At 39.1% G+C, this 26,812-nt stretch overlaps 1 pseudogene; it reads right to left on the minus strand.

Moving 5' to 3' along the window:
- Positions 1-24,799: 24,799 nt before the first annotated feature.
- LOC100345426 (zinc finger protein 24 pseudogene) lies at positions 24,800-25,901 on the minus strand (annotated as a pseudogene).
- Positions 25,902-26,812: the final 911 nt, after the last annotated feature.

Genomic DNA, 26,812 nt, shown 5'->3' on the forward strand with positions numbered 1-26,812 from the left:
AGGAGCTTCTTCCTGGTCTTCCACATGGATGCAGGGGTCCAAGGCCTTGGGCCATCTTCTACTGCTTTCCCAGGCCATAGCATAGAGTTGGATCAGAAGTGCAGCAGCTGGGTCTTGAACCAGTTCCCGTGTGGGATGCTGGCACTGCAGGCAGCTTCTTTACCTGCTACAGCACAGCACCACACCCCAAGATACTTTTTATTTAAGGAACAGACTTCATGCATTTTGTAAGTACAACTTTAGAAATATAGTGATTCTTCCCACCATACCAGCCCTCCCACCCACTCTCCCACCCCTCCTCCTCCTCTCTCTCCCATTCCCAGTCCCATTCTCCGCTAAGCTCCATTTTCAGTTAACTTTATATACAGAAGACCAACTCTATACTAAGTAAAGAGTTCAGCAATTTGCATGAAAAAAGCAAAAAAAAACACAAGAAGCAAAACAAAACAGAAAAATACTGTTTCTCAACAGTTGAGACAAAGGCTGTTCAAAGTCATTGTATCTTGAAGTTAATTTCACTTCTTTTTTTGTGAACTTTAGACATAATTATAATAAATGTTTTGAGGACAGAGGTCCTACATGGGAAGTTAGTACACAGTGACTCCTGTTGTTAATTTAACAGTTAACACTCTTATGTATGACGTCAGTGATTACCCGAGGCTCTTGGCATAAGCTGCCTAGGCTATGGAAGCCTTTTGAATCCACAAACTCTGTAAATATTTAGACAAAGCCATAAGCAAAGTGGACATTCTCTCCTCCCTTCAGAGAAAATAACCTCCTTCTTTGAAGACCACTTCTTTCAACTGAGGTCTCACCCACTGAGGTCTTTCATGTATGACATTTTTTTTGCCACAGTGTCTTGGCTTTCCATGCCTGAAATACTATCATAGGCTTTTCAGCCAGACCAGGAAGTCTTAAGGGCTGATTCTGAGGTCAGAGTGCTATATAAATTGATTGTTATTCCAAGAGTCTGCTAGGTGGACTGCTTCCCATGTTGGAGCCTTCATTCTTTTTGATTCTATCTATTATTATTACCGGACCATTAATCCTATCCATATGATCAATTTAACATTTAAGATGGTATTTTTACTCCCAGGAGATTTGGAGTCTCATGGCAAGTTTTTATAATCCCACCATGCCCACCCTTCCAATCATACTCCCAAACCCTCTTCTTCCTCCCTCTCCTATTCCCACTCTTATTTTTTTACAGAGATCTATTTTTAATTGACCTTATACACATGTCTATCTCTATATTAAGTAAAGAGTTCAACGAATAGTATAAAAATCTTGTTCCTCAACTGTCAAGACAAAGGCTGTTCAAGTCATTTCTTCTCAAAGTGTCAATTTCACTTCTATGGATTGCCTTTTAGGTACTCTATTAGTTATCACAGATCAGGGAGAACATGAGTTATTTTTCCTGTTAGGATTGGATTATTTCACTAAATACGATCTTTTGCAGATTCATTCATTTTGTTGTAAATGATTGGATTTTTTTAACCACTGTGTAGTATTCCATAGGGTACATATCCCATAATTTCTTTTTCCAGTCTTCAGTTGACAGGCGTTTGGGTTGATTCCATGTCTGAGCTATTGTAAATTGAGCTGCAATAAACTGGGGGTGCAGATAAGTCTTTCATATGCTGATTTTTTAAAAAACTATTTTATTTATTTGAGAGACAGAGTTACAGAGAGGCAGAGACAGAGAGGGAGAGAGAGAGAGGTCTTCCATCCATTGGTTCACTCCCCAAATGAACACAATGGCCAGAGCTGAGCTGATCCCAAGCCAGGAGCCAGGAGCTTCTTCTGGGTCTCTCACACAGGTGTAGGGGCCCAAGGCCTTGGGCCATCTTCTACTGCTTCCCCAGGCCATAGCAGAGAGCTGGATTGGAGCTGGAGCAACCAGGAGTTGAACTGGCACCCATATGGGTTGCTGGCACTGCAGGCAGCAGCTTTACCCAATATGCCACAGTGCCAGCCCCTATATGCTGATTTAATTCCCTTTGGGTAGATTCCAAGAAGTGGAATAGCTGGGTCACATGGTAGGTCTATATTTAGACCTCTGGGGTATCTCAGCATTGTCTTCCATTGTGACTTTACCAGTTTACATTCCCACCAACAGATTAGAGTATCTATCCCCCCACATCCTTGCAAGCATTTGTTGTTTGCTGATTTCTGTATGAAAGCAATTCTAACTGGGGTGAGGTGAAATCTCATTGTAGTTTTAATTTGCATTTCCCTGACAGCTATTGATTCTGAGCATTTTTTCATGTGTCTGTGGCCATTTGGATTTCCTCTTTTGAAAAAATGTCTGTTTAAGCCCTTTGGCCATCTCTTAAGTGGGTTGTTTGTTTTGTGGTTTTGGAGTTTCTTGATCTCTTTATGGTATACATTCTGGTTATTAATCCTTTATCAGTTGCATAGTTTTCAAATAATTTTTCCATTCTCTCAGTTGCCTCTTCACTTTCCTGGGTGTTTCTTTTACAGTACAGAATCTTCTCAATTTAAAGTAACCCATTTATTGATTTGGGCTTTAATTGCTTGTGCCTCTGGTGTCTTTTCCAAGAAGTCTTTGCCTATGCCAACGTCTTTGAGGTTTCCCCAATTTTCTCTAATAATTTGATGGTGTCAGATCATAGATTATGGTTTTTAATACATTTTGAGTGAATTTTTGTGTAAGAGATCTTGTGTCATACTTCTGCATGTGTAAGTCCAATATTCACAGCATCTTTTGTTGAAGAAACTCCTTGCTCCAATGATTGGTGTTAGCCTCCCACAGTCACAAGCGCCCAGCCCCCGTTAGTTCTCCCCACCAGAGTCAGGAGTCTCCACTTGGCTGGCTGCTGGGCATGGACATGAGCTGGCACAGCTGTTATGTGTGTCCAAAATGGCACCTGCTTTATTGGCTTGTTACAGGATGCTGTTGCAGGGTGATCAGGTGAGAGAAACGTGCCCTTCCTTTTTTTTTCCTCCTCTAGTTTGGCAGGTACACTATCCCCCACAGGGCTGCAAGCCAGCTTCCTTCTAGGCTCTTCCTGCAGTTTTATCACTAATGGTTTGGGCTGCTGTAGTCTGGTCTCACCTCACTCTCCAATGCTGGTGCAAAAGCTCTCGGCTACTGGCTTACTGAGTTGTGGGTGTCCATGCTCTCCACATAGCTTCAGTGTGTCTCTCTAAATTGTGTGGAATTTTCTCTGCCATTTTCTTCCTAATTCTTCCTTGAAACTGCACTCTCCCCACTTTTTAAAACCATCTTCTCCTAGATTAGAGTCATAAGCTCCCTCCCTACTCTGTCATCTTAATTCAGTCAGTTCCATGGTGTATTTAATCCTAGTAAGAATAATTTGAATAATGATTTGTGTAAGAAGATTCCCCATGTGCATAAAAATAACAAAGAAGCCCTACATTGTAGCTTTTACTTATTTGCATTAAAAAGGTGTGGGATAATGTATATAGAAATGTTATGGGGTGCAAATGGAGAGAGGTTGGTGAGTAATTTTTTTTAAATTAAAAATTTGCTGCATTGCTTAAGTAGCATATATAAGTATGCAAAATGTTTTATTATCTCAAGATAATTGCTCCATTTATAATGTTTGCCCAAGGCATACTTCATTTTTTTCAATCAGTATGGATACAGATTCTAAAGCTGTATAATGACCACTGTTACAGCTATACTTGCAGATGCTGTTGAAGGTTCTCACTGGAGCTGATCTTTCCACATGGAATTCATGCACAGGGGCAACAGACATTCATCCCACACCATGGAAGGACTGCTTGAAAATGGAAGAATTGGAGGAGGAGGCAAGATGGAAGAATAGGAAGGGAGCACACTGATAGTCCGGGGAGAGACAGTTTAATAAAAGTGGAGATACTGCAGGTTCAAGGAAGAGTAGGGGAGGAAACAGCAGAAGAAACTCTTCCAGAACGCGTGATTCACAGTGGACCTGCGTGGAGAGCGTGGGAGCCCACAGTTCGGGACACCAGCGGCAGACTCAACACACCAGCGCTGGAACGCGAGGTGAGCTGAACCTCAATAGTCTGAGACACCGGCAGGCAAGCGGAGAGAGGAGACTAGAGGGAATGACCCCCGGGGGGGGGAAGTTCACCAGGCTAACTAGAAGAGAGAGAGAGAGAAAAAAAGGTGACTGGTACGGACACGGGTTTCTCTCTCTCCGCTCACCTCTCAAGGGCGAGCAAGACAAAGAGCAGGCGCCATCTTGGACATACGTCATAAGCAGAGTGACCTCAGGTCTGCACCGGCCCTGAGCCTAGCAGAAAAACCTGACTCTGGGCGGGGCAAATTAACAGGAGATTAGGACCTAGTAAATTTGTGGTGCTACTGAACTGAGACTGTGAAAAAAGAGACGGTGGGGGAGAGAACTCACAGAATTCACGTGAGTACTCTCCAGAGACGCTACAATTCCGTAACTTTGGCAAGCCAGTGGGAGACTGAAGGAGAATTTGAGCCCACTCTGAGGGCAGAACAGATTCCCTGTGTGGTCCTTGGGAAAGAGCTTCCGATCTCTGGCTCCTGTGGGTATATCATTTGCCTGCTAACTGCCTCCAACTTCGTTCAGCTGTGCGGAACTACTTACCTTTTGAATCAAAAAAAAAAAAAAAAGAAAAGAAAAAAAAAGAAAGAAAGAGAGAGAGAGATCTACCACGCTTAACCTGGGAGTGTCACCTTTGGCACACCAAACAGAGCTCTCAGGCCACACCCATCTCAAGCCTCTAAGGCTCCATCAAAAACAGACAGGCCACTTAATCTAGAGTCATAGTATAACAAGAAAAAGCACCACAGTGAAGAAACCAAATATCTCCAATATGCCAAATAACAAACGCCAAAACCGAGGTAATAAAAACAAGGAAGTCACCATGACGCCCCCAAATGAAAAAGACACCCCAATTCAAGATTATGAAGATGATGAGTTAGAAGAAATGCAAGAAGCAGATCTCAAAAAATTGATAAGAACATTAAGAAGTTCTAAAAAACAAATTCTTGAACTACAGAAATCCTTAATGGACAAGATAGAAAATCTTTCTCATGAAAATGAAATATTAATGAGGAATCAAATGAAATGAAACAACTAGTACAACAGCAAACTGTGATAGTGACGAGAAATCATAATGAAATGAAGAATTCAATAGATCAAATGAAAAACACAATAGAGAGCCTTACAAACAGAATGGGTGAAGCAGAAGAGAGAATACCAAACTTAGAAGACAGAGAACAGGAAAGGATACAGTCAGACCAAAGAAAAGAAGAGGAAATTAGAAATCTAAAACATATTGTCAGGAATCTGCAGGATACTATTAAAAAACCCAACATTCGGGTTCTAGGAGTTCCTGAAGGCATGGAGAGGGAGAAAGGATTAGAAGGCCTTTTTAGTGAGATATTAGCAGAAAATTTCCCAGGTTTGGAGAAGGACAGAGAAATCCTAGTACAGGAAGCTCACAGAACCCCTAATAAAAACGACCAAAAGAGATCCTCACCACGACACGTTGTAATTAAACTCTCCACAGTGAAACATAAAGAAAAGATCCTAAAATGTGCAAGAGAGAAACGTCAGATTACTCTCAGAGGATCTCCAATCAGACTCACAGCTGACTTCTCATCAGAAACCCTACAAGCTAGGAGGGAATGGCGAGATATAGCCCAGGTACTAAGAGAGAAAAACTGCCAGCCAAGAATATTATATCCTGCAAAGCTATCATTTGTGAATGAAGGTGAAATAAAGACCTTTCACAGCAAACAGAAATTGAAAGAATTTGTTGCCACTCATCCAGCTCTGAAAAAGATGCTTAAAGATGTGTTACACACAGAAACACAGAAACATGGTCATCAATATGAAAGAAGGTAAAGGAAGGAAAGCTCACAGCAAAAGATCACAGGGAATTCAAAGCATATATTAGAACTTATCTTTGGCAAATGGCAGGGCAAAGTTACCATTATCATTAGTCACATTGATCGTGAATGGCCTGAACTGTCCAGTTAAAAGACACCGATTGGCTGATTGGGTTAAGGAACAAAACCCATCTATTTGCTGCTTACAAGAAACACATCTTTCCAATAAAGATCCATACAAACTGAAAGTGAAAGGCTGGAAAAAGATATACCATGACAACAGAAATGAAAAAAGAGCGAGCATAGCCATCTTAATATCGGACAACATAACTTTACCACAAAAACTGTTAAGAGAGACAAAGAGGGACACTATATAATGATCAAGGGATCAATTCAACAGGAAGATATAACAATTATCAATGTATATGCACCTAACTACAGGGCACCGGTTTATCTAAAAGATTTGTTAAGGGACTTAAAGGGAGGCTTAGACCCCAATACAGTAGTACTGGGGGACTTCAGTACTCCACTCTCAGAAATAGACAGATCAACAGGACAGAAGATCAACAGTAGACAGTAGATTTAAACGACACTATAGCCCAAATGCATCTAACAGATATCTACAGAACTTTCAATCCTACAGCTAAAGATTTTACATTCTTCTCAGCAGTACATGGAACCTTCTCTAGGATTGACCACATACTAGGCCATAAAGCAAGTCTCAGCAAATTCAAAAGAATTAGAATCATACCATGCAGCTTCTCAGACCATAAAGGAATGAAGGTGGAAATTAGCAACTCAGGAATCCCTAGAGCATACGCAAACACATGGAGATTGAACAACATTCTCCTGAATGAACACTGTGTCATAGAAGAAATTAAAAGAGAAATCAAAATTTTTCTGGAAGTAAATGAGGATAACAGCACAACATACCAAAACTTATGGGACGCAGCAAAAGCAGTGTTAAGAGGGAAGTTTATATCAATAGGTTTATATCAATAGGTGCCTACATCAAGAAATTGGAAAGGCACAAAATAGATGAGCTTTCAATTCACCTTAAGGATCTAGAAAATCTACAGCAAACCAGACCCAAATCTAGTAGGAGAAGAGAAATAATTAAAATCAGAGAAGAAATCAACAGGATTGAATCCAAAAAACATTACAAAAAATCAGGCAATGAGGAGCCGGTTTTTTGAAAAAATAAACAAAATTGACACCCCATTGGCTCAACTAACTAAAAAAAGAAGAGAAAAGACCCAAATCAACAAAATGAGAGATGAAAAAGGAAACGTAACAACAGACACCACAGAATTAAAAAGAATCATCAGAAATTACTACAAGGACTTGTATGCCAGCAAACAGGGAAACCTATCAGAAATGGATAGATTCCTGGACACATGCAACCTACCTAAATTGAACCAGGAAGACATAGAACACCTAAACAGACCCATAACTGAGACAGAAATTGAAACAGTAATAGAGGCCCTCCCAACAAAGAAAAGCCCAGGACCAGATGGATTCACTGCTGAATTCTACCAGACATTTAAAGAAGAACTGACTCCAATTCTTCTCAAACTATTCAGCACAATCGAAAAAGAGGGAGTCCTCCCAAATTCTTTCTATGAAGCCAGCATCACCTTAAATCCTAAGCCAGAAAAAGATGCAGCATTGAAAGAGAATTACAGACCAATATCCCTGATGAACATGGATGCAAAAATCCTCAATAAAATTCTGGCCAATAGAATGCAACAACACATCAGAAAGATCATCCACCCAGACCAAGTGGGATTTATCCCTGGTATGCAGGGATGGTTTAATGTGCGCAAATCAATCAATGTGATACACCACATTAACAGACTGCAGAAGGAAAACCATATGATTATCTCAATAGACGCCGAAAAAGCATTTGATAAAATACAACACCCTTTCATGATGGGTTTGGAAGGAACATTCCTCAATACAATCAAAGCAATCTATGAGAAACCCACAGCCAACATCCTATTTAATGGGGAAATGTTGGAAGCATTTCCACTGAGATCTGGTACCAGAAAGGGATGCCCACTCTCACCACTGCCATTCAATATAGTTCTGGAAGTTCTAGCCAGAGCTATTAGGCAAGAAAAAGAAATTAAAGGGATACAAATTGGGAAGGAAGAACTCAAACTATCCCTCTTTGCAGATGATATGATTTTTTATTTAGGGGACCCAAAGAACTCTACTAAGAGACTACTGGAACTCATAGAAGATTTTGGCAAAGTAGCAGGGTATAAAATCAATGCACAAAAATCAACAGCCTTTGTATACACAGACAATGCCATGGCTGAGGAAGAACTTCTAAGATCAATCCCATTCACAATAGCTACAAAAACAATCAAATACCTTGGAATAAACTTAACCAAGGACGTTAAAGATCTCTACGATGAAAATTACAAAACCTTAAAGAAAGAAATAGAAGAGGATACCAAGAAATGGAAAAATCTTCCATGCTCATGGATTGGAAGAATCAATATCATCAAAATGTCCATTCTCCCAAAAGCAATTTATACATTCAATGCAATACCAATCAAGATACCGAAGACCTTCTTCTCAGATCTGGAAAAAAATGATGCTGAAATTATATGGAGACACAGGAGACCTCGAATAGCTAAAGCAATCTTGTACAACAAAAACAAAGCTGGAGGCATCACAATACCAGATTTCAGGACATACTACAGGGAAGTTGTAATCAAAACAGCATGGTACTGGAACAGAAACAGATGGATAGACCAATGGAACAGAATTGAAACACTGGAAATCAATTGAAACATCTACAGCCAACTCATATTTGATCAAGGATCCAAAACCAATCCCTGGAGCAAGGACATTCTATTCAATAAATGGTGCTGGGAAAATTGGATTTCCACATGCAGAATCATGAAGCAAGACCTTTCACCCTACACAAAAATCCACTCAACATGGATTAAAGACTTAAATCTACGACCTGACACCATCAAATTATTAGAGAGCATTGGAAAAACCCTGCAAGATATAGGTACCAGGAAAGACTTCCTGGAAAACACCCCAGAAGCACAGGCAGTCAAAGCCAAAATTAACATTTGGGATTGCATCAAATTGAGAAGCTCTGTACTGCATTAGCAACAGTCGGGAAAGTGAAGAGGCAACGAACAGAATGGGAAAATATATTTGCAAACTATGCAGCAGATAATGGGTTGATAACCAGAATCTACAAAGAAATCAAGAAACTCCACAACATCAAAACAAACAACCCACTTAAGAGATGGGCCAAGGACCTTAGTAAACATTTTTCAAAAGAGGAAATCCAAATGGCCAACAGACACATGAAAAAATGTTCAAGATCACTAGCAATCAGGGAAATGCAAATCAAAACCACAATGAGGTTCCACCTCACCCTAGTTATAATGGCTCACATTCAGAAATCTAACAATAATAGATGTTGTAGAGGATGTGGGGGAAAAGGGACACTAACCCACTGTTGGTGGGAATGCAAACTGGTTAAGCCACTATGGAAGTCAGTCTGGAGATTCCTCAGAAACCTGAATATAACCCTACCATTCAACCCAGCCATCCCACTCCTTGGAATTTACCCAAAGAAAATTAAATTGGCAAACAAACAAGCTTTCTGCATCTTAATGTTTATTCAGCACAATTCACAATAGCTAAGACCTGAAACCAACCCAAATGCCCATCAACAGTAGACTGGATAAAGAAATGATGGGACATGTACTCTATAGAATACTATTCAGCAGTCAAAAACAACGAAACCCAGTCATTTGCAACAAGATGGAGGAGTCTGGAAATCATCATGCTGAGTGAATTAAGCCAGTCCCAAAGGGACAAATATCATATGTTCTCCCCGATCAGCGACAACTAACTGAGCACAAAGGGGAAACTTGTTGAAGTAAAATGGACACTATGAGAAACAGTGACTTGATCAGCTCTTGTCCTGACGGTTGATGTACAATGTAATACTTTATCCATTTCAGTATTTTTTTTTGTTCTAGTACCATTGGTTGAACTCTGTAATTAGCACACAATTATTCTTAGGTGTTTAAATTTTAACTGAAAAGTGATCCCTGTTAGGAATTTGAAAGCATTATGTTGAGTGAAATAAGCCAATCCCAAAGGGACAAATACCACTTGTTCTCCTTGATAGGTGACAACTAACTGAGCACCAAAAAGGAAACCTGTTAAAGTGAAATGAACACTATCAGAAACGGTGACTTCATCAGCCCTCACCCTGACTGTTGATGAGCAGCTTAATATGTTATCCCTCTTAGTATTTTTTTTGTTTGTTCTACTTAATACTTTTGGTTGAATACTGTTCTACTCAAAAAGGGAGAGAATGATCCAACACGGGAAGTGAGATACACAGCAGACCCATAGAATGGCAGATATCCTAAACAGCAGTCTGGCCTCATAATCAGCCCTTAAGGCATGCGGATCCGGCTGAAATGCCCATGAGAGTATTTCAGGCATGGAAAGCCAAGACACTCTGGGGGAAAAAAAAACCTAAATGAAACATCTCCATGAGTGAGATCCCAGTTGAGAGTGGGTCATCAAAGAAGGAGGTACCTTTCTCTGAAGGGAGGAGAGAACTTCCACTTTGACCATGGCCTTGTCTAAATATGATCAGAGTCGGTGAACTCAGGGGGCTTCCATAGCCTTGGCAGCTCATGACAAGAGCTTAGGGTGATTGCTGAGGCCATAGACAAGAGTGTCAATTTGTTAAGTCAACAACAGGAGTCACTGTGCACTTACTCCTCATGTAGGATCTTTGTCCTTAGTGTGCTGTACATTGAGATTTAATGCTGTAACTAGTACTCAAACAGTATTTTTCACTTTATGTTTCTGTGTGGGAGCAAACTGTTGAAATCTTTACTTAATGTATGTTAAACTGATCTTCTGTATATAAAGAGAATCGAAAATGAATCTTGATATGAATGGAAGGGGAGAGGGAGTGGATAAGGGGAGGGTTGTGGGTTGGAGGGACGTTATGGGGGGGAAGCCATTGTAATCCATAAGCTGTACTTTGGAAATTTATATTCATTAATTAAAAGTTATAAAAAAGATATTTATATTCATTAAATAAAAGTTAAAAAAAAAGAAAATGGAAGAATTAATACTTTTTTTTATCTTTTATTTAATGAATATAAATTTCCAAAGTACGACTCATGGGTTACAATGGCTTTCCCCCCCATACCGTCCCTCCCACCCACAACCCTCCCCTTTCCTACTCCCTCTCCCCTTCCATTCACATCAAGATTCATTTTCGATTATCTTAATATACAGAAGATCATCTTAGTATACCTTAAGTAAGGATTTCAACAGTTTGTTCCCACACAGAAACATAAAGTGAAAAATAATAGATGATTTTTTTTTAAATCATGATGACATCAGATCAGACCTATTGTCATGTTTAATCCCAGTGAGAGTCAAGTTGGGAATTGATAATTTCTTTCTTTCTTTTTTTTTTTTAACAGAAGATCAGTTTAGTGTACATTAAGTAAAGATTTCAATCGTTTGCACCCCCATAGAAACACAAAGTGAAATATACTGTTTGAGTACTCGTTATAGCATTAAGCCTCAGTGTACAGCACATTAAGGACAGAGATCCTACATGAGGAGTAAGTGCACAGTGACTCCTGTTGTTGACTTTACAAATTGACACTCCTGTTTATGGCATCAATAATCTCCCTATGCACCAGTCATGAGTTTCCAAGGCTATGGAAGCCCCTTGAGTTCTCCGACTCTTATCTTGTTTAGACAAGGTCATAGTCAAAGTGGAGGTTCTCTCCTCCCTTCAGAGAAAGGCACCTCCCTCTTTGAAACCTGTTCTTTCCACTGGGATCTCACTCACAGAGATCTTTTTGCCAGAGTGCCTTGGCTTTCCATGCCTGAAATACTCTCATGGGCTTTTCAGCCAGCTCCGAATGCCTTTAGGGCTGATTCTGAGGCCAGAGTGCTATTTAGGACATCTGCCATTCTATGAGTCTGCTGAGTATCTCACTTTAAAATGTCCATATTACCCAAAGCAATTTACAGATTCAGTGTGTTTCCAAACGCAATATCTAAGGTATTCTTCTCAGATCTAGTAAAAACAATGCTAAAATTCATATGGAGACATAAGAGACCTGGAATGGCTAAACTAATCTGAAACAACAAAAACAAAGTGGGAGATAGCACATTACCAGATTTCAAGACATGCTACAGAGCAGTTGTAATCAAAGAAGTCAGGCACTAGAATCTCCATCCAAATCTCTCACATAACATATAAATACCTGAGCTATCAGTTTGGGTGTTAGCAGAAAGCTGGAGCAGAAGTGCCTTTCCCAGGCATTCAGATATGGGACACAAGAATCTCAAGTGGTGTGATTTAACTCATTATTCCACAACACCTGCTGATCTGATAGTCTCTGTATGGAGTTTTTAGGTCTTTCTCTGTATAGAACCATGGCTTCTGAAAATAGGGTTAACCTGACTTCCTCATTTCCTATTTGTATACATTTTATTTCTTTTTTTGCCTAATTACTGTGGCTAAAACTTCCATTGAGAGTTGACATCCTTAGTGCCAGATATTAGATCAAATTGTTTTAGTTTTCCCCATTCATATATGGCCTTTATTATGTTGAGGTATGTTTCTTTTATACTTACTTCACTCAATATTTCTATCATGAATGGATGCTGGATGTTACCAAATATGTTCTTTGTATTTATTATAATGGTCATGTGATTTTTATCTTTTATTCTTTTTATGTGACATGTTTATTATGTTTATTGATTTATGTATGTATTTATTTATCTATTCCTGAGATAAATACCTTTTGATAATGACAAATAATTTTTATGAACTATTCATGGCTTTATTTTGAATTTTTTATTTATTAGATTTACTTGAAGGGCAGAGACAGAACAAACAGACATATAGAGAACTCCCTTCCACTGGCTCACTCCCCAAATACCCACAGGCTCAGGAAAAAAATCAGAAATTAAATCTGACTCTCCAACTTGGGTGGTATAGACCCAACTACTTGAGCCTTCACTACTGCCTTTAAGCATGTATATTAGTAGGAAGCTGGAATTGGGAGCATGGCTGGGAATCAAACCCAGTCACTCAAATATAGGGTGTGGACAACACAGTGTTTTAACCATTAAGCCAAATGTCCACCCCTGAATAATCTTTTTGAAGTGTTGTTGGATTCACTTTATTAATGTTTTTCTTGGAAGTTTTTGTAACTATGCTCATCAGGCATTGATAATTTCCTTCTTTTGTTGTATCTTTATGTGATTTTGGAGTCAAGGTAATGCTAGCTGTTGCTCCCCCATTCGCGGAGGAACAACACTGGACCCTGCGCTGTTCTTTCTGCTTGGCTTTTCCCGGGTTAGCTGCCGGTCCCTCACTCGCGGAGGAACAACGCTGTCCCGGGTTAGCTGCCGGCCCCTCCACCTCTGTGGAGGGGCGGCACCCCCGCCGCTATCCCCACTTCCGCGGAGGAGCAGCACACGGCTGGTCGGCTCCCTCGGGGGCTGCTCAGATGGTCCTCAGGTGTTCCTTCAGATGTTCCTGGTGCATGTTGTTTCTCTCCTCCTTTATAGTCCTCTTCCACCAATCCCAACTCTGCTGCCCACACGCCGAGCACGCTGCTCTCCTCCAATCAGGAGCAGGATCAGCTCCTGCAGCTTATCAGTCAAACTGATTGAGGCAGCTGCGTAGTTGTTTGCTCCTCCCCAGCGCCATATTGTGGGAGAGCAGATGCATAGAATTAGTCCTAGTTCCAGTAATTTAGTCTAGTCTCAGTTGCTCCCCACAGCTAGCCTTGTAGAGTGAGTTTGGAAGGATTTCCTTCCTTTCAACATTTTGTAATTGGTTTTAGTTCTTTCCTAAATGGTGGCATTCAACAGTGAAGTTATCTGGTCCTGGGCTTTTCTTTGTTTGGCAACTTTGATTACCAAAGTTTTGATTACCATTATTGATCTGTTCAGGTTCTCTGTGTCTTCATGGTTCAATTTTATTTTCAGTGAAGACTATAAATGCAAGAGTAATTTTTGAAAGAACTAAAGGAAGCAATACACTGCTATGACTGAATGAGTGCAAATATTTCTTGATTATTATGTGTGATACTGTTTAACATGGTTAAGATATTAACATGTTCTTGGCATTCAGAACAACCACATAAAAGAGGTACTAATATCCTTTTTACAGCTAAATAATTGAGGCACAGCATTTTTAACTAGTTCCCCTTAGGTGACATACTTCAAACTTATTCAGTCTGATTCTAAAAGGTATATTCTTTTTTAAAGATTTATTTATTTACTTGAAAGTCAGAGTTACATAGAGAGAAGGAGAGGGAGAGTGAGAGGAGGAGTGAGAGAGAGAGAGAGAGAGAACTTCCAGCCACTGGTTCACTTCCCAATTAGGTGATCTGAAGCCAGGAGCCAGGAACTTCTCCCAGGTGTCCCACTTGAATGCAGGAGCTCAATGACTTGGGCCATCTTTCACTGAAAAGCCATATTCTTAAGAGGACTCTAACAATATTGAAAATTATCAGAATTTATTGTCTGCCTGTAACATTTATAAAGAATGTGGAGTTGAGTAAGTCTATTGGAAGTATGTCCTTTTATTATTCACGCCATTTAAACACAAAGAAGAATTTGAACTTCTGGAGTTTAAATTTTCTCTCCCAAAGTAGGGAGTAGGTAAGTAGAAAGACTTTAGAGACTCCCTGCCAACCCCCCCCCCCAGTATTTTTTTCTGAGACTACAGTGCTTAATCTGTACTGAATGTGTTTTTTTCCCCGAGATCAGTGCCAGGAAACAATGACATGTTTTACACAGAGCAAGCAATAGCTGATTAAAGCCATCATTTTAAAGTTTTCATGCAATTAAAAATGGTCTCTTGGAAACTGGCTCTTGTCCAGAAAATTTTTGTTCTACCAGTAGGTCATTCGGGAGCTCATTAAAGAGCTTACAGATAATTGTGCTATTAAATGATACAAATATTTTCACAAAGTTATTAAGTACATAATTGCTCAGGTGCGTGGAAACTCTGAAGAGCAAGGTGATTAATCCACCAGGCTATGCACTAACATATTCAAGGTAATCTCCAGAGGTGCCAGTTTGTTAGGTGCCTCTATCTCAATTTTGCCTCATGCCTTTAACAACTTCTTCTGGAAAAGATCTCTTGGGGCAAGCCATGAATATACATCATTGACATAAACTTTCTTCAAAGTTTAAGGACTCTTCAGGGAAAAAGAAGTGACTGCACATACAGCTCCACTCAACCATAAAGGAGAAAAGTCATTACCACTAACACAGGAAGACACCTCAGGAAACCTCAGCATTCTTACTTTCCTCTAAAGACCACTAACTACAAAATGCATGGGAACTAGAACCTCATTAATACATCACACACATTTATAATAATAAACACCCCATACACACACATATGTGTGTATCAATATATACATATATACATACAAGAGAGAGAATGAACAAGATTCCAATAGATTCTGATTCTCATTTTCATTCATGAATGTGTTTTTATAAATGAAATCATTCAATCACTTATTCAATAATTTTACTCAATCAGTTATTCTGATATATTGGATAATTGCTGTTATAGTCTACCATATTAAATCTTATTTAACTAAACTACAAACTGAATAATAGCATTTGCTTTCATGATGGTCACTAAAGGTGGTGTATAAATTAAGGCTATAAATATGAAGACCTGCCTATGATCCTGGGGGAATGTGGAGAACAGCAGGATTTTCTACAATTCCCTGCTGTTCATGAATTGTGGAATGGATTTTTCACATACAAATACAATTTACTGTTGTGTATACCCTATAGCTCATAAGTTCTTTTGCTCTGGCTTTGAAACACTAGATGTGGGGGCCAGCATTGTGGCACAGCAGGTTAAAGCCCTGGTCTGCAGTGCCAGCATCCTATATGGGCTCTGGTTTGAGTCCCGGCAGCTCAACTTCTGACCCAGCTCTCTACTATGGCCTGAGAAAGCAGAAGATGGTCCAAGTGTTTGGGCCTCTGCACCCATATGGGAGACCCAGAAGAAGCTCCTGGCTCCTGGCTTCAGATTGGCACAACTCTGGCCATTGCAGCCTTCTGGGGAGTGAACCAGTGGATGGAAGACCTTTCTCTCCCATTCTCTGCCTCTGACTCTCTGTAACTCTGCAGTTAAAATAAATAAATAAATCCGTAAATAAGATAAAAAAGAAATACTAGATGTGTATTATAAACTTACACGTATGTGTGCATATGTATGCATAGTGAGATCATTATATTACCATAGCAATACAAGTCCTTATGACTCCTCTTAGATTTGATCTTGACATTTCTATATGTTTGTGACCATTTAACAATATTTCACGTGTGAAAATTTCCTTTATAATCATGCCAGAATTATCTAGCAGAGAGAAGTGATTCTGTTCTCTTTCAGTCAATGAGAAACATCGAATATGAAGGCACTTCAAAAAGTTCATAGAAAAGTAGAATTGAAAGACACATTTATTTTGTTGCTATTGCTTTTGAAATTCATGGGCAGCTTTATCACAATATGTATTTCAATGAATTTTTGAAGCTTTTTTTGTACAGACATTTTACAAAATGATTTACATAAGTATTGTGTTATGTAAACAACATGGTAGCATACAGCAACTGGAATTTGGCTTGTCTTCATTTAGGGGATCCAAAGAACTCTACTAAGAGACTATTGGAACTCATAGAAGAGTTTGGAAAAGTAGCGGGATGTAAAATCAATGTACAAAAATCAACAGTCTTTGTATACACTGGAAATGTCAAGGCTGAAAAAGAACTGCTAAGATCAATCCCATTCACAATAGCCACAAAAACAAATACCTTGGAATAAACTTAACCAAGGGCATTAAAGATCTCTATGATGAGAATTAAAAAATCTTAAAGAAAGAAATAGAAGAGGATACCAAAAAATGGAAAAAAAATCTTCCATGCTCATGGATTGGGAGAATCAACATCATCAAATGTACATTCTCCCAGAAGCAATTTATACATGCAGTGTGATACCAATCAAAATACCAAAGACATTCTTCTCAGATCTGGAAATAATGATGCTGAAATTCATATGGAGACACAGGAGACCTCGAATATCAAGCAATCTTGTACAACAAACACAAAGCAGGAGGCATCACAATACCAGATTTCAAGACATCCTACAGTGCAGTTTTTTTTTTTTTGACAGGCAGAGTGGACAGTGAGACAGAGAGAAAGGTCTTCCTTTGCCGTTGGTTCACCCTCCAATGGCCGCCACGGCCAGCGCGCTGCAGCTGGCACACCGCGCTGATCCGATGGCAGGAGCCAGGTGCTTCTCCTGGTCTCCCATGGGGTGCAGGGCCCAAGCACTTGGGCCATCCTCCACTGCACTCCCTGGCTACAACAGAGAGCTGGCCTGGAAGAGGGGCAACCGGGACAGAATCCGGCACCCCAACCGGGACTAGAACCCGGTGTGCCAGCACCGCAAGGCGGAGGATTAGCCTAGTGAGCCGCGGCACCAGCCTGGACATCCTACAGTGCAGTTGTAATACAAACAGTATGGTACTGGTACAGAAACAGATGGATAGACCAATGGAACAGAATAGAAACAGCAGAAATCAATCCAAACATCTACATCCAACTTATATTTGATCAAGGATCTAAAACCAATTCCTGGAGCAAGGACAGTCTATTCAACAAATGGTGCTGGGAAAACTGGATTTCCACGTGCAGAAGCATGAAGCAAGACCCCCTCCCTTACACCTTACAGAAAAATCCACTCAATAATAATTGAAGACCTAAATCAATGACCCGTCACCATCAAATTATTAGAGATCTTTGGAGAAACTCCGCAAGATATAGGCACAGGCAAAGACTTCTTGGAAAAGACCCCAGAAGCACAGGCAGTCAAAGCCAAAATTAACAACTGGTATTGCATCCAATTGAGAAGTCTTTTTACGGCAAAAGAAACAGTCAAGAACGTGAAGAGGCAACCAACAGAATGGAAAAAATATTTTCAAACTATGCAACAGATAAAGGATTGATAACCAAAATCTACAAAGAGATCAAGAACCTCCACAACATCAAAACAAACAACCCACTTAAGAGATGGGCCAAGGACCTCAGTGGACATTTTTCAAAAGAGGAAAACTAAATGGCCAACAGGCACATGAAAAAATGTTCAGGATCACTAGCAATCAGGGAAATGCAAATCAAAACCACAATGATGTTTCACCTCACCCCGGTTAGAATGGCTCACATTCAGAAATCTACCAACAACAGTTTCTGGTGAGGATGTGGGGAAAAAGGGACACTAACCCACTGTTGGTGGGAATGCAAACTGGTGAGGCCACTATGGAAATCAGTTGGAGATTCCTCAGAAGCCTGAATATAACCCGGCCTGAATACAACCCAGCCATCCCACTCCTTGGAATTTATCCAAAAGAAATTTAATTGTCAAACAAAATAGCTGTCTGCATCTCAATGTTTATTGCAGCTCAATTCACTATAGCTTAGACATGGAATCAACCTAAATGCCCATCAACAGTATATTGGATAAAGAAATTATGGGACATGTACTCTATAGAATACTATACAGCAGTAAAAAACAATGAAATCTGGTGATTTACAGCAAAATGGAAGAATCTGGAACACATCATGCTGAGTGAAATGTCAGTCCCAAAGGGATAAATATCATACGTTCCCCCTGATTGTTGACAACTGACCGTGCACCAAAAAGGAAACTGTTGATGTGAAATGGACACTATGAGAAACAGTGTCTTGATCAGCCCTTGTCCTGACTGTTGATGAAAAACTTAATACTTTATCCCTTTTAGTATTTTTTGTCCCACTTAATACTATTGGTTGAACTCTGTAATTAACACACAATTATTCTTAGGTGTTTAAATTTAACTGAAAAGTGATCCCTGTTAAATATAAGAGTGGGAATAAGAGAGGGAAGAGATATACAATTTGGGACATGCTCAATTGAACTTGCCCCAAATGGTAGAGTTGGAAATGCGCCAGGGGATTCCAATTCAATCCCATCAAGGAGGCATGTACCATTGCCATCTCACTAGTCCAAGTGATCAATTTCTGTTCACAGTTGGTCATAATGATAGGATTGAGAGTCAAAGGGATCACATAAACAATTCTAGTACCTGCTAATACTAACTGATAGTATTAAGAAGGAGAGAACAATCCAACATGGGAAGCGGGATATACAGCAAACTCATAGAATGGCAGATATCCTAAACAGCAGTCTGGCCTCAGAATCAGCCCTTAAGTAATTCGGATCTGGCTGAAGAGTCCATGAGAGTATTTTAGGCATGGAAAGCCAAGACACTCTGGCAAAAAAAAGACCTAAATGAAAGATCTCTGCGAGTGAGATCCCAGTGGAAAGAACGGGCCATCAAAGAATGAGGTACCTTTCTCTGAAGGGAGGAGAGAACTTCCACTTGGACTATGAGCTTGTCTAAATATAATCAGTCGATGAACTCAAAAGGCTTCCATAGGCTTGGCAACTCATGACAAGAGCATAGGGTGATTACTGACAACATAAACAAGAGTGTCAATTTGTTAAGTCAACAACAGGAGTCACGGTGCACTTATTACTCATGTAGGATCTCTGTCTTTAATGTTTTGTACAATTTGAGTTAATGCTATAACTAGTACTCAAGCAGTATTTTATACTTTGTGTTTTGGTGTGGGTGCAAATTGTTTAAATCTTTACTTAATTTATACTAAATCGATCTTCTGTATATAAAGAGAATTGAAAATGAATCTTGATGTGAATGAATGGGAGAGGGAGTGGGAAAGGGGAGGGTTGTGGGTTGGAGGGAAGTTGTAGGGGAAAAAGCCATTGTAATCCATGAGCTGTACTTTGGAAATTTATATTTATTAAATAAAAGTTAAAAAAAGAAATTTTATCCACAGTAAATGTGTCAAGCTGTTAATTAAATGAGATGTTTCCACAAGAGGTTTTTTTTGCTGTTGAAATCTCCTTGTACCCAATAAATTAACTATTTGAAAGAAAAAAATAAAAAATTCTTAAATATTTCATATCCCACAAACCTTCTCCATGTGTAAATCACTATATTGCATAAAATGCAACCTGAATGTTTAGTGTTTTTGAGAATCATCATTTTTTTTCCTTCTCTAGGAGCAACATGTGCATATCTAATGGTGGAGAAATGGTTTCAGTTGGGGAATTTTATAAGGAAAGCAAATCAGGCAACATAATGTGTTGTTTTTTTTCTTTACCATAGATAATACTATTTTTCATATCCCATACTATCATTCATCTTCTATTTTGGGGTGCATCTCTTTAAATCATTTTCTCACTAATAAAACTCCTTGGAACCCAAACAATATTGTGAACAATTTCTCTAATACCAATACTTTCTCATGATGATTTTATCATTCCTTTGACTGACATTCAATTTTTTTTCCCATAGATCTTTCCTTTATCATTATTTAATTCCAAGCTGCTCTACTTTCACATTTTGGAGTTTTAGAAGAGGGCCAAGTCTGTATTCTATAAATTACTTATTTTTTCTGGACTATTATTTTTTCCCTACCACCAAACATTTTTCTTATGGTAAAATTATTTTCTTTTTTTGTTTTTGTTTTATGCTTCTATTCATTTTCCAAGCATGCTCGTAATGATTGGGCAACTGTGTTAGTGTTTTCTTCTCAGCATCAATTTTGCTGTCTCTCAGGCTTCTATGTTGCGAATGCAGTTTTCACACTCATCATCATGCTAGCATAATCAATATCAGGAGGAAAATCCTGCCTCTACAATAACCTCAGACCTCTTCAACTTTACTCATTTGTTATTTTCTTTGAAATTATCATTGATCATTAAATTAGTATGAAGTAGTATGGTATGTGCTCGAAATAAGAAAATACAAACGAGTATAACGTCAAGCTTCAATTTCCCACCATAAACACGCCATCATATAAAGAGGGAAACAGGCATATATAATTTGAAAACATTGTGCTAAGTACAACAGTTGATATGAAAAAAGTTAAAAAAGAGTAGAGATTAAAATTTTTTCCTTGTTATACTTTAGATTAGCATATAATACTTGCACATCTTAAGGGGTACAATGCTTTTTCACTATAAATACATAATTTCAACTCACTGTATCAATAAATCAATCTTTCCAATTTATTATATTTTCTTTTTGTGTTTGGAGTCTACAAGATCCTCTCTTCTAATTCTTTATGGATATTTTATGTCATCATGAGCCATACTTGCCCTACTGAAAAGTACTAAACCATGTTGCATTCACTCTGTTATGCTTTTGCCGATTCAAATCCAGGCTGCTCCATTTATGATACAGCTCCCTGTTAATGGGCTGAAAAAGCAGTGGGAAATGGCCCAAGTACATGGGCCCATGCACCCATGTGGGATACCAGGAAGAATCTCTTGGCTCCTGGCTTTGGATTGGCCCAGCTAGGGCCTTCATGGCTATCTGGGGAGTGAACCTGTGGATGGAAGATTTCTCTCTGTGTCTCTTCCTGTCTCTGTAACTCTATTTCAAATAAATAAATTAATCTTTAGCAACAACAGCAGCAACAACAACAAAAAGAGTAGAAAGGCAAAGACCAGATTATTCTGAACCTCAGACAACAAACTGAATGAGGCTCACACAGATATGTATAAGAGCAAACAATTATTACAAGAAGAAGAAATTAGACAATTTAAAAACAGTATTGGAGATTTATATGATACTATCAAATGATTTAACATGTAGATCTTGGGAGTTCCTGAAGGTATGGAAAGAGAGAATGGGCTAGAAGGCCTGTTTATTGAAATAATTACAGAAATTTCCTCAGTTTGGAAGAAAGCAGCATTCAAGTACCGGAAGCACATAGAGAACGTCTAATAGCATGACCAGAAAAGTTCTTCACGATAACGCATTGCAGTCAATCTTTCCACAGTAAAACATAAAAAAGATTCTACAATGTGCATGAGAGAAACAATAGATTACTTTCAGAGGATCTCCAATTAGACTCACAGCTAACTTCTAATCTGAAACACTACAGGCTAGCAGAGAATGGTGAGATATAGTCCAAGTGTTAAGAGAAAATAAACTATCAACCTAGAACACTATACCCTGCAAAGATCTCATTCATGAATGACAGTGAAATAAAGACCTTCCATAACAAACAGATTGAATTTGTCACCACTTATCCAGCCTAAAAAAAGATGTTTAATTAATGCTGCACACAGAAACATAGTCATCACTATGAAAGAATGAGAAAGCAGATAATCACCCAGCAAAAGTACAAGGGAAATTCAATGTAAACAATAGGAATATTCATGGAAAAATGGCAGGGTCAAATTGCTACTATAAACACTAACCTTGAATGTAAATGTCAACTCTTCAGTTAAAAGATACAGACGGGCTGAATGCATTAAAAAATCAAGATCCATCTCCTTATTGCCTACAAGAAATATATCTCAACAATAAAGATATCTGCGGACTGAAAGTGAAAGACTGGAAAAAGATATCTCATGATAATGGAAACCAAAAAAAAAAAAAAAGAAGGTATAACCATCTTAATATGAGACAAAATAGACTTTGACACAAAAACTGTTAAAAGAGTCAAAAAGGGCCCTCTGTAATGATTAAAGGATGAATTCAACAAAAAGATGTGACTACAAAACACATATATGTACCCAATTATAGGGCACCTGGGTATATAAAAGAGAATTTAATGGATCTAAGGGAGACATAGACTCTACTACAGTAGTAATAGGGACTTCAACACTACACTTTCAGCAAAGGGCAGACCAATCAGACAGTAAAACAGCCAAAAAAAAAAAAAACACACAGTTAATTGACACAATAGACCAAATGGACCTAATGGATATCTACAGAAATATTCATCCTACAGTGCAGAATATACATTCTTCTCACCAGTGGATGGAATTTTTCTAGGACTGACCACATGCTAGGCCATAAATCTGTCTAGGCAATTTAACAAATTGAAATCATATAGTCAGACTACAATGAAATGAAGCTGGAAATCAACCACTCAAGAATCTCTAGAACTAATGCAAACACATCCATCTACAACCAACTCATATTCAACCAAGGAGCTAAAATCATTTCCCAGAGCAAGGACAGTCTCTTCAGCAAATGGTGCTGGGAAAACTGGATTTCCACATGCAGAAATATGAAACAAGAGCACTAGCTTACACCTTACACAAAATCCATTCAAAACTGATTAAAGATCTAAATCTACAACCCAATACCATCAAATTACTAGAGAGCATTGGGGAAACCCTCCAAGATATCGGCCTAGGCACAGAGTTCCTAGAAAAGAGCCTAGAAGCACAGGCAATAAAAAATCAAGATTAACAAGTGGAATTACACCAAATTGAGAGGCTTCTGTGCAGCAAAAGAAGCAATCAGGAAAGTAATGAGGAAGCCAACAGAATGTGGGGAAGAGGCTAACTCACACCCAACAACTTTGTACCAAACCCCGTAACAATTTACAGTGGAAGAAACACCTACCTACCTAAGTAGGATTATAGTACCTAGCACAATGCCTCAACTGTAGAAAATGTGTAATAAATTCAGGACTGCTTTTTTAGCCTGGTGTGCAACTCTTTTATACCAAAGAAATAAAAATAGCAAACCTGATTGTTGGTTGCCCACTTGTCAGGGAACTTTATCCCTAACAAAGATGAAGGCAAAATATTCCAGACAGACTGTTACCTTTATGTTCACATTTACCCTTTAACACTGTATTTATTACAAATTCTTCCCAAGTATTGTATTTTCCACCTTTATAGTTTTACAATTGTTTATCATTTAGACTGTCTACCTTTCAGTAATATCTAGAAGAAAACCTATCTTAATTAATTAGATGCTTCCAAATTACAGACAGGATGAGTAGTTGGAGTTTCCTATAGGTGAATGATGGCATTTAGATAAACTGATCAAAATATTTGCATTATCTCCACCAATCTAGATGTCCCATTCACTTTTGATGTTTTATCAACATCACTTCTTACCTAAGATCTTAAGGCTCATTTTACTTTGAAGTTTTTAATCATCTTTTATCTTCTATTTTCTTAAATGCATATTCAAATCAGGTATAAGAAAACAGAAGGGCAAATTCTTAAAAGATATCTTAAAAGTTTAAGATGGATTTCAGATTTCATAAATTCCTCTATGTTGCCTTTTTTTGACAGGCATAATTAGACAGTGAGAGAGAGACAGAGAGAAAGGTCCTCCTTCCATTGGTTCACCCTCCAAATGGCTGCTACGGCTGGCGTGCTGCGCCGATCTGAAGCCAGGAGCCAGGTGCTTCCTCCTGGTCTCCCAAGCAGGTGCAGGGCCCAAGCACTGGGGCCATTCTCCACTGCCTTCCCAGGCCACAGCAGAGAGCTGGACTGGAAAAAGAGCAACAGGGACAGAATCCAACGCCCTAACCGGGACTAGAGCCTGGTGTGCTGGCGCCGCAGGTGGAGGATTAGCCAAGTGAGCCACGGTGCTGGCCTATGTTACCTTTTAATGTAGAAGGGAATGTATTCTTACAAAGAAACTTTCAATGATCAAGATAAACAATCTGACTAAAAAAGGAAACTTTTAAGGAAAGGACAAAGAGTCAGGCAGTTCATTATTTGGAAAATAGAAAATATAAACATCACATGGAAAATTTAGGCATTAATACCTGAATTAATATGAAATTTCAGTTTCTAGGAGGCATTTCATTCCCATTTCGTTCAAGATAAAATAATAATGGTGAGTTTGTATTTTTTTTTACATTTCCAAGTGGATTTTCTGACAGTCAATAGGGGAAAAACTATTATGTAATATTTCATGTTTTAAATTTTGTCTTCATTTCTGAAGTAAAAGACCTGAGTGCTGATTCTTTTTTTTTTTCACTTTCTCAAACTTTCACAACATTCGGAAGTTTTTCTGCATTGTGTCTTCTCTGATGTCTAAAAAGCTTTGAGCTTTGACTGTATGATTTCCCACACTGAGCACATTCATAAGATTTCTCCCCAGTATGGATTCTCTGATGATTAAGAAGTCCAGAATTTGGCTAAAGGCTTTCCCACACTTAAGACATCTGTAAGGATTTTCTCTAGTATGGACTCTCTGGTGTTGCACAAGAATGGAACTTCTGCTGAAGGCTTTCCCACACTCAACATATCCATTAGGTTTCTCTGCACTGTGGATTCTTTGATGAAGAATGAGGGCTGAGCCCTGGCTGAAATATTTTCCACATTCATCACACATGTGCTGTTTCTTCCGAGAGGGATTTCTCTTTCTTTCAAACCTGCCTTTGCGGAAACAAGTTTCTCCATTTAAAAACCCGAGGAACACCTATATTCAGAGTGCCAGGAACTTCATGAGATTCTGCTGCTGAAGGGATCTCCTGCTTTGGAGCTGGTGCTCCACTTTCAGTCCTAGCATCATCATCACAGTGCCTCAGGGGATGGAGCTACCAGGATGGCCACTTGAGTTGGTTCACCACAGCATCAAGCTCAGAACTTGGTAACCCTTGAGCCTCTTCTTGAGACTCTATCTCTTCTACAAGCACTTCCTGCTTTCACTGATGAAGAGAAACCAGCTGTCCAGGGTCATCAAGTTTACTCTCCAAGTCCTCCAGCACGGTCACTGCCTCCTCCCCATTCTCTGGATGATCCTCCCAAACCCATGTTTGTAGCTCTTCAGTAGGAAAGCAACAAACTGCTGAAGCACTACCTACTCCAATATTTGTTCTTTTGTGTGGGTCTCTGGCCTGAGCCACAGATGGCAAAGTTCTCAGAGCTGGCTCACAGCTTCACATGGTCCTGGTGAGTCCTGGTATCCAAACTGCCTGAATCGCTGTTGGAAAACCTTAGGGTCAGGGAGATGATTCCAGGGGATGCTCTATCCCTCTTTACCATCGGGCTCTTTCTCCAACTTCACTCTCAGAACTTTTCCTCTTCATCTGGATTTGGGATTATACGTATGGAATCTTTTTCCACTGACTGTGCTGACATTCTGATTTGTAATACTTTTCAAGACAATCAAGGCAAGATAGAAACCTCAGGAAAATATTCCCTTTCCTTCACAGGCACTCCTCTGGCTCAGAAACCTCAGCAGCTTTACTGTCCATGGCAGACGCAGAAAACCCCTGGCTTCTTCACTTCTGATGCAACTCTCTGCTATGACCTGGGAAGGCCGTAGGAGATGGACCAAGCTTGGGCCCCTGCACTTTCATGGGAGACCTGGAAAAAGCTCCTGGCTCTTGGCTTTGGATTGGTCCAGCTCTGGCCATTTCAGCCATTTGGGGAGTGAACCAATGGATGGAAAACTTCTCTCTCTTTCTGCTGCTGCCTCTCTGTAACCCTGCCTTTCAAATAAATAAATAAATATTTTTAAAAAGAAAATAGATACACAATAGGGAGAACATAACAGTTCTGGTGTATTATATTGTGGTCGGTGTGATGATGGCTTATGTTGATGTACCATATTTAGTATAACGAAGTGAGACAAAGAATCTGGTAGACTCCAATCCCAAAGAAAGAAAGATGAAGAATTGGAAATTCTGTTTGGTGCTGTCAATTGATGATATCCATTTGTGTTGAAATGTTGCAGTATATCACTTTAAAATGTGCAAGTATTGCATGTCAATCCAAAATTGAAGATAAATTAAAAAAAATCCTTCATCAGATTGTAAATAGGAACAGATCCCAATAAAAGTCATACATGATTATCCACAGGTAGCATTATACTCATTGGGAAAAAATGGAAATATTTTTCTCTAAGATAAGGAGCAAGAATGCTAGCTCTCAGCATATATCTTTTCAAGATTGTGTTAGAAGTCCTAGCCAGACCAATTAGGCAAAAGAAGTAAATAAATGGCATTGATGCAAAAGAAGAATTTAAATTGTTGCTGTTTGCAGACAGC

The sequence above is a fragment of the Oryctolagus cuniculus genome, chromosome 5 (assembly GCF_051225735.1).
Source record: "Oryctolagus cuniculus isolate XC-2025 breed Fujian yellow rabbit chromosome 5, ASM5122573v1, whole genome shotgun sequence".
Lineage (NCBI taxonomy): Eukaryota > Metazoa > Chordata > Mammalia > Lagomorpha > Leporidae > Oryctolagus > Oryctolagus cuniculus.